Raw genomic sequence first — 9,320 nt, 5'->3', positions numbered from 1 at the left:
AGAACTGTATGGAGGTTCCTTAAAAAACTACAAATAGAACTACCATATGACCCAGCAATCCCACTACTGGGCATATACCCTGAGAAAACCGAAATTCAAAAAGAGTCATGTACCAAAATGTTCATTGCAGCTCTATTTACAATAGCCCGGAGATGGAAACAACGTAAGTGTCCATCATCGGATGAATGGATAAAGAAGATGTGGCACATATATACAATGGAATATTACTCAGCCATAAAAAGAAACGAAATTGAGCTATTTGTAATGAGGTGGATAGACCTAGAGTCTGTCATACAGAGTGAAGTAAGTCAGAAAGAAAAAGACAAATACCGTATGCTAACACATATATATGGAATTTAAGAAAAAAAAAATGTCATGAAGAACCTAGGGGTAAGGCAGGAATAAAGACGCAGACCTCCTAGAGAACAGACTTGAGGTTATGGGGAGGGGGAAGGGTGAGCTGTGACGGGGCGAGAGAGAGTCATGGACATATACACACTAACAAACGTAGTAAGGTAGATAGCTAGTGGGAAGCAGCCGCATGGCACAGGGATATTGGCTCGGTGCTTTGTGACAGCCTGGAGGGGTGGGATAGGGAGGGTGGGAGGGAGGGAGACGCAAGAGGGAAGAGATATGGGAACATATGTATATGTATAACTGATTCACTTTGTTATAAAGCAGAAACTAACACACCATTGTAAAGCAATTATACCCCAATAAAGATGTTAAAAAAAAAAAGTCAAATGATAAATTATAAAAACTTGAATTGAAAATGAAAACACATGAAAAGTTGTGGGATATAGATAAATCAGTGTTTACACGGAAATTCAAAGCATTAAAAATTTATAGGGATAGTACCCCGGTAAACATGGTAAACGTTCCTAAGACCCACTAGACTTTCTATAAGAAGTGTGACTAGCACAACCCAACAAAATGACATGGTACAAGAAGGGCAAGGACTCTGGCCTGTCCCAGGAAAGCAGTGTTACCACAGGAAGTAGAGTGGCTATGGTGAGCAGGCTAAGTGGATTTTCCGGCAAAGGCTAAAACTACAAAGAAAATTGTGCTAAGGCTTGAATGCTTAAGCCCTATTATACATCTAAAAGAATGCCAGCTATTGATAGATGCATGCATTATGAACTGGGAAGAGACAACAAGAGAAGAGGCCAAATCATCCCGTTCTGGGCTTCACCTTTTGTTTTATTATAAGGGAAATAAAATCTTGAGGTTATGTTAACTTCAAAAAAATAAGTTTACATTAAGAAGAAAAGAATGGTCTCAAATCAATGCTCTAACGAGAATTCACCTTAAGAAACTAGAAGAAGAAAGGCAATATAAACTCAGAGCAAAGAGAAGGACATAAAAACCTGAGCAGAAATCTATGAAATAAAGCCAGAAAAACAAAGAAAGAAAATCAATGAAACCAAAAGTTGTTTCTTTGGAAAAAAAATAGGCAATTGATAAACCTCTACTCAGACTGATCAAGAAAGTGAAGGCACAAATTACCAACACCAAAAATGAAAAAGGGGAAATCACCAGATCTACTAACATTAGAAGAATAAGAAAATATTATGAACTAAGCCACTAAATTCACCAACTTGGATGAAATGGACAAATTCCCTGAAAAAAAAAACACAGCCCTGACCTACTGTAGTAGACTGTGAGAACTCTAGTATTTATCTGCCTAAGGAACTCCAGGTAGAGAAATCAAAATGAGTAAGGAGAAAAAAGAACCCTCCTACACTGTTGTCAGGAATGTAAATTGGTGCGGGCACTATGGAAAACAGTACTGAGGTTCCTTTAAAAACTAAAAATAGAGTCGCCATATGATCCAGCAATCCAAATCCTGGGCATATATCCAGAGAAAACTCTAATTGGAAATGATGCATGCACCCAAATTTTCATAACAGCACTATTTACAATAGCCAAGACCTGGAAGCAGCCTAAATGTCCACTGACAGATGAATGGATAAAGAAGAGGGTGTGTGTGTGTGTGTGTGTGTGTGTGTGTGTGTGTGTGTGTGTGTGTATGTATGTAATATATATATATATATGTATATATATATATATAATACAATATTAGCCATAAAAAAAGAATGAAATAATGCCACTTGAAGCAACATGGATGGACCTAGAGATTATCATACTAAGTGAAGTCAGACAGAGGAAGACAAATATTATATGATATCACTTATATGTGGAATCTAAAAAAATGATACAAATGAACTTACAAAACAGAAATAGACTCATGTAGAAAACAAACTTATGGTTAACAAAGGGGAAAGGCGGGGAAGGATAAATTAGGACTTTGGTATTAACAGATACACACTACTATATATAAAATACTGATATATAAACAACAAGGACCTACTGTACAGCACGGGGAATGACATTCAATATCTTGTGATAACCTATAGTGCAAAAGAATCTGAAAAAGAATGTGTGGGCATAATACATATATATATATATATATATATATATATATACATATACATACACACACAAAATCTGAATCACTTTGCTGTATACCTGAAACTAACACAACAATGTAAATCAACTATACTTCAATTAAAAAAACAATGAGTAGGGACGTGGAAGCACTGAACAAAACAAGTGTTTCTACTGGAGTAGAAAAACAGAGTTTAGAATAGCAGAAGCTAAAGAAGTAGAAATCAGCAAGTAGAGGATTGGTTAAGATCAGAGATTAGTTAAGAAGCCATGGCATAATTCGGTGAATGATGATGAGGGTCTGAACTACCAAGGTAGTAGTAAGAATGAAGAGAAGATTAAAATTTGAGAAATAGGTAACCAATAAAATAAGCAGAATTGGTGACTGACTGACTATGGGAAGGATGAAGGAGGAGGAGGAGCACAGAAGGGCTCTTATGCATTGGGCTTGGGGACCAGGTGCTACTAATTCATACTGGGACTAGGCAAGCAATGGTGGTTGATGGCAGAGGAAGATCATGGTCTACATTTATGGAAATCAAGGTTGGGAATGTTTACCAAGCATCCGGATTTATAAATGTGACGCAAACGGGAGAAGTCAGCAGTGAAATAACTTACTGCATGGGTGGATATCTTGCCTAAGAGACTTACAGAAAGAGAAGAGATGTGAATCAAGGGTAGAACCCTTGATGAGAAAATAAAGTTCAAGAAAAGCTTTATGATTGGGAATAAGGCAGTTCTAAGCAAGTGCAATCATGCACAAACATGTTAAGTAACGTCTTACAATATCAAAAAGTTGCAACAAACCTACATATCATAGAAAAACAGAATGGTTAAAAAGGAAGACACTAAAAATGATATTTAAGAAGAGCATACAATAATTCAGACATTGCATACGTGTTTTCCTACCTTTTAAAAACTATTATGGGGCTTCCCTGGTGGTGCAGTGGTTGAGAGTCTGCCTGCCGATGCAGGGGACATGGATTCCTGACCCGGTCCAGGAGGATCCCACATGCCGTGGAGTGGCTGGGCGCGTGAGCCATGGCCGCTGAGCCTGTGCATCCGGAGCCTGGGCTCCACAACGGGAGAGGTCACAACAGTGAGAGGCCCGCGTACCGCCAAAAAAAAAAAAATATATATATATATATATATATATATAATGTATTTATATTATTTAAACACTGAAAACATGCACAGCAAAGCTGGGAAAAAATACATCATTACGAAAATTGAAATCATATCAGGTATCTTTTCCAACCACAATGAGACAAGATATCAATTACTGGAAAAAATCTAAAAAATACAAATACATGGAGGCTAAACAATATTTTATGTATTTATATTATTTAAACACTGAAAACATGCACAGCAAAGCTGGGAAAAAATACATCATTACGAAAATTGAAATCATATCAGGTACCTTTTCCAACCACAATGAGACAAGATATCAATTACTAGAAAAAATCTGTAAAAATTACAAATACATGGAGGCTAAACAATACCCTACTTAATTACCAAGAAATCACTGAAGAAATCATAGAGGAAATAAAATACACCTAGAAAAAAATGACAATGAAAACACGATGACCCAAAACCCATGGGATTCAGCAAAAGCAGTTCTAAGAGGGAACTTTATAGCAATAAAATCCTACCTTAAGAAACAAGAAACATCTCAAATAAACAACCTAAGCTTACAGATAAAGCAATTAGAGAAAGAAGAACAAAAAAACCCCAAAGTCAGCAGAAGGAAAGAAATCATAGAGATCAGAACAGAAATAAATGAAAAAGAAATGAAGGAAATGATAGCAAAGACCAATAAAACTAAAAGCTGGTTCTTTGAGAAGATAAATAAAATTGATGAACGGTTAGCCAGACTCAACGAGAACAAAAGGGGCAAGGCTCAAATCAATAGGATTAGAAATGAAAAAGGAGAAGTAACAACTGACACTGCAGAAATACAAAGGATCATGAGAGATTACTACAAGCAACTCTATGCCAATAAAATGGACAACCTGGAAAAAATGGACAAATTCTTAGAAATGCACAACCGTCCAAGACTGAACCAGGAAGGAACAGAAAATATTAACAGACCAATCAAAAGCACTGAGATTGAAACAGTGATTGAAAATCTTCCAACACACAAAAGCCCAGGACCAGATGGCTTCACAGGCGAATTCTACCCAACATTTAGAGAAGAGCTACCACCTATCTTTCTCAAACTCTTCCAAAATATAGCAGAGGGAGGAACACTCACAAACCCATTCTATGAGGCCACCATCACCCTGATACCAAAACCAGACAAAGATGTCACAAAGAAAGAAAACTACAGGACAATATCACTGATGAACATAGATGTAAAAATCCTCAACAAAATGCTGGTAAACAGAATCCAACAGCACATTAAAAGGATCATACACCATGATCAAGCAGGTTTTATCCAAGGAATTCAAGGATTCTTCAATATAGGCAAATCAATCAATGTGATACTCCATATTAACAAATTGAAAGAGAAAAACCATATGATCATCTCAATAGATGCAGAGAAAGCTTTCGACAAAATTCAACACCCATTTATGATAGAAACCCTCCAGAAAGTAGGCATAGAGGGAACCTTCCTTAACAAAATAAAGGCCATATACGACAAACCCACAGCCAACATCGTCCTCAATGGTGAAAAACTGAAACCATTTCCTCTAAGATCAGGAACAAGACAAGGTTGCCCACTCTCACCACTCTGATTCAACATAGTTTTGGAAGTTTTAGCCACAGCAATCAGAGAAGAAAAGGAAATAAAAGGAATCCAAATCGGAAAAGGAGAAGTAAAGCTGTCACTGTTTGCAGCTGACATGATACTATACATAGAGAATCCTAAAGATGCTACCAGAAAACTACTAGAGCTAATCAATGAATTTGGTAAAGTAGCAGGATACAAAATTAATGCACAGAAATCTCTTGCATTCCTATACACTAATGATGAAAAATCTGAATGTGAAATTAAGAAAACACTCCCATTTACCATTGCAACAAAAAGAATAAAATATATAGGAATGAACCTACTTAAGGAGACAAAATACCTGTATGCAGAGAGTTATAAGACACTGATGAAAGAAATTGAAGATGATACAAAGAGATGGAGAGATATACCCTGCTCTTGGATTGGAAGAATCAACATTGTGAAAATGTCTACATTACCCAAAGCAATCTACAGATTCATTGCAGTCCCTATCAAACTACCACTGGCATTTTTCACAGAACTAGAACAAAAAATTTTGCAATTTGTATGGAAACACAAAAGACCCCGATAAGCCAAAGCAATCTTGAGAAAGAAAAATGGAGCTGGAGAAATCAGGCCCCCAGACTTCAGACTATACTACAAAGCTACAGTAATCAAGACAGTATGGTTCTAGCACAAAAACAGAAATGTCGATCAATGGAACAGGATAGAAAGCCCAGAGATAAACTCACACACATATGGTCACTTTATCTTTGATAAAGGAGGCAAGAATATACAGTGGAGAAAAGACAGCCTCTTCAATAAGTGGTGCTGGAAAAACTGGATAGCTACATGTAAAAGCATGAAATTAGAACACTCCCTAACACCATACAAAAAAATAAACTCAAAATCGCTGAAAGAACTAAATGTAAGGTGAGACACTATCAAACGCTTAGAGTAGAAGATAGGCAGAAATCTCTATGACATAAATCACAGCAAGATCCTTTTTGACCCACCTCCTAGAGAAGTGGAAATAAAAAGAAAAATTAACAAATGGGACCTCATGGAACTTCAAATCTTTTGCACAGCAAAGGAAACCATAAACAAGACGAAAAGACAACCCTCTGAATGGGAGAAAATATTTGCAAGTGAAGCAACTGACAAAGGATTAATCTGCAAAATTTACAAGCAGCTCATGCAGCTCAATATCAAAAAAACAAACAATCCAGTCCAAAAATGGGCAGAAGACATAAATAGACATTTCTCCGAGGAAGATATACAGATCACCAACAAACACATGAAAGAATGCTCAACATCACTGATCACTAGAGAAATGCAAATCAAAACTACAATGAGGGGCTTCCCTGGTGGCGCAGTGGTTGAGAGTCCGCCTGCGGATGCAGGGCACACGGGTTCGTGCCCCGGTCCGGGAGGATCCCACATGCCGCGGAGCGGCTGGGCCCGTGAGCCATGGCTGCTGACAATGCGCGTCCAGAGCCTGTGCTCCGCAACGGGAGAGGACACAACAGTGAGAGGCCCGCGTACCGCAAACAAACAAACAAACAAAAAAAACTACAATGAGATATCATCTCACACCGGTCAGAATGGCCATCATCAACAAAATCTACAAACAATAAATGCTGGAGACAGTTTGGAGAAAAGGGAACAATCTTGCATGCTTGGTGGGAATGTAAATTGATACAGCCACTATGGAGAACAGTATGGAGGTTCCTTAAACACTAAAAATAGAACTACCATACGACCCAGCCATCCCACTACTGGGCATATACCCTGAGAAAACCATAATTCAAAAAGAGTCATGTTCCACAATGTTCACTGCAGCTCTATTTACAATAGCCAATACATGGAAGCAACCTAAGTGTCCATCAACAGATGAATGGATAAAGAAGATATGGCTCATATATACAATGGAATATTACTCAGCCATAAAAAGAAACGAAATTGAGTTATTTGTAGTGAGGTGGATGGACCTAGAGTCTGTCATACAGAGTGAAGTACGTCAGAAAGAGAAAAACCAATACCGCATGCTAACACATATATATGGAATCTAAAAAACAAACAAAAAAATGGTCATGAAGAACCTAGGGGCAAGACGGGAATAAAGACGCAGACCAACTAGAGAATGGACTTGAGGATACAGAGAGGAGCAAGGGTAAGCTGGGACAAAGTGAGAGAGTGGCATGGACATATATACACTACAAAACTTAAAACAGATAGCTGGTGGGACGCAGCCGCATAGCACAGGCAGATCAGCTCGGTGGTTTGTGACCACCTAGAGGGGTGGGATAGGGAGGGTGGGAGGGAGGGAGACGCAAGAGGAAAGAGATATGGGTACGTATGTATATGTATAACTGATTCACTTTGTTGTAAAGCAGAAACTAAAACTCCATTGTAAAGCAATCATACTCCAGTAAAGATGTTACAAAAATACATCAAAATATTAGTATTAGATGTTTTGAGTTTAGGGGTCCATGGGGTACTGCCATCTACTATTCTGTATCTTGCAAATTCGCTATAAAACACTTATGCACGAGTAAGACAACCTGTCCCCCCAGAAAGAAGAACCATGATATTTCCTTCCATCTCTAGTGACCACCCCCACGCCACGCCAGAGTTCTTGTGTAACACAGGACCTGGCGCTGAGGGCCCGCAATGGCTGTGTCAGCACCTGTTGTGAAGGCAGCTGGGAGCCTCTGTGCCCTCGGCCCCACCACGTCACCTGGAGGCCTCAGCCCAGCCCAGGGAGGTGAGATCCCTGCATCCGTCTGTACAGGGTCCTGCGTGTGCCCCTCCGGCGTGGTCTCATCTCCGCAGTCACGCTGCCCTTTTCTGTCACGGGCCTTTCCCTCGGGGCCTCACCAGCCCTGCCTCCTGGCCTGGCTGGCAGGGCCTTCCCGGCAGCTCCTCAGAAAACAACTCCCAGTGGGAGGCAAGCACCCCGCACGGTGTGGATACTGGTCCTGCCGGGAGCGTGCCAGCTGCGACCTTGCCAGCCCAGGTGGCAACCGCAGCAGAGCCTCTGGGCCAGCCTTGGGCCCTGGTGCTGAACAAAGGCTCACGGTTCCTTCCACTCCTCTCGGCCACCTCACTAGGTCGGTGTACCGTCCTGTTCCTGGCCTGTGGCAGGGTGACATCTGGGCTGGGAGCCCAAGGACTTGCCCAGAGCCCACCAGACAGCAGTCGGCGTTACAGTGATGGTGACGAAGATGTTCTCTTTAAGTTCAGGCAGAGAGGGCAGGTCCCGTGCTCAGGGCCTCCGGGGCCTTTCAGGGTCTTGGGAGGCCACAGCCTGGATGGTGTGGCCCCAGTGGGCTGAGGTGAAGCGATAGCGAGTGGAACGCCGCAGGCAGAAGTGGTGGAAGGGCCCCTCAGTCAGCCAGTAAGCCCCGTCACAACCTCATCCGTGAGGGGAATCCTGAGCTGTGACTTCCGGATTCAGGATTCCGAGGAGAAACTGTTGCCGCCTCTAAAAGCCGGCCATGCGCCCAGGTCTTGGCCCCTGTCCCGGATGTGGCCCCGCCCCAGATATGGCCCCACCCCCAGGGGTAGTCCCGCCGGATGTAGTCCCCCTCCAGGCCTCGGCCGGGCCCGCAAAGCACGCTGGGTGGGGCTCTCCCTGCGGAGGTTCTGCGCAAGGCTCGCTAGTTAGTTCGTCTAAAGGGTTATTGACTTACCGTTAACTAGATGCGATACACCAGGCCACTAGTGAGGGTGATAGAGAAGGTCCTGGTACTTTGGGGACCTAGAGAGTAGCCCAAAATTACAAATAGAGCTGTGATGGTGAAAGTGAGGTCACCATTCGTGTCTTGGGAGGGTCAAGGAAGGCCTCCCAGAAAGACCCCCGCTTTACATAGCAGTAAGGAAGAGGGAAAGGAGGGTGCTATGCAACCGTTTTTGAAGATCTGATGATGAAAAGTTCCCATCTGAAGGCTTATGGTTCCTTCAAAAGTGGGCCAAACAGCAAATCTGTTGAGGGGGAGGGAGGGGCAGGAGCTTGAGGAAAGTGAAGGAGGTTTGATATCATTTTGAGTATGATGAGAAGGAGCTGACTCAAGGACCAACACTGTAAGCTCCACAAGGGGAGGGAGCTTTGTTTTTCTTGCTCATGTGTCCCAAATGCTTGAAACAATGACTAGGA

General features: G+C 41.5%; 1 long non-coding RNA gene and 1 pseudogene across 1 annotated transcript in view; both read left to right on the top strand.

Moving 5' to 3' along the window:
• Nucleotides 1-868: 868 nt before the first annotated feature.
• On the top strand, nt 869-1,209 carry LOC125962916 (60S ribosomal protein L36a-like; annotated as a pseudogene).
• A 3,751-nt stretch (nt 1,210-4,960) lies between these two features.
• Nucleotides 4,961-9,320, top strand: part of LOC125963020 (uncharacterized) — a 63,624-nt gene continuing 59,264 nt past the window's right edge. The window contains exon 1 of the long non-coding RNA XR_007474780.1: nt 4,961-5,163. This is a non-coding gene — a long non-coding RNA (uncharacterized LOC125963020). The remainder of the gene's footprint in view (nt 5,164-9,320) is intronic.

Source organism: Orcinus orca, chromosome X (assembly GCF_937001465.1).
Source record: "Orcinus orca chromosome X, mOrcOrc1.1, whole genome shotgun sequence".
Taxonomy (NCBI): Eukaryota; Metazoa; Chordata; class Mammalia; order Artiodactyla; family Delphinidae; genus Orcinus; species Orcinus orca.
Note: the sequence above shows the minus strand (reverse complement) of the source record. Positions and strands in the feature narration are given on the sequence as shown.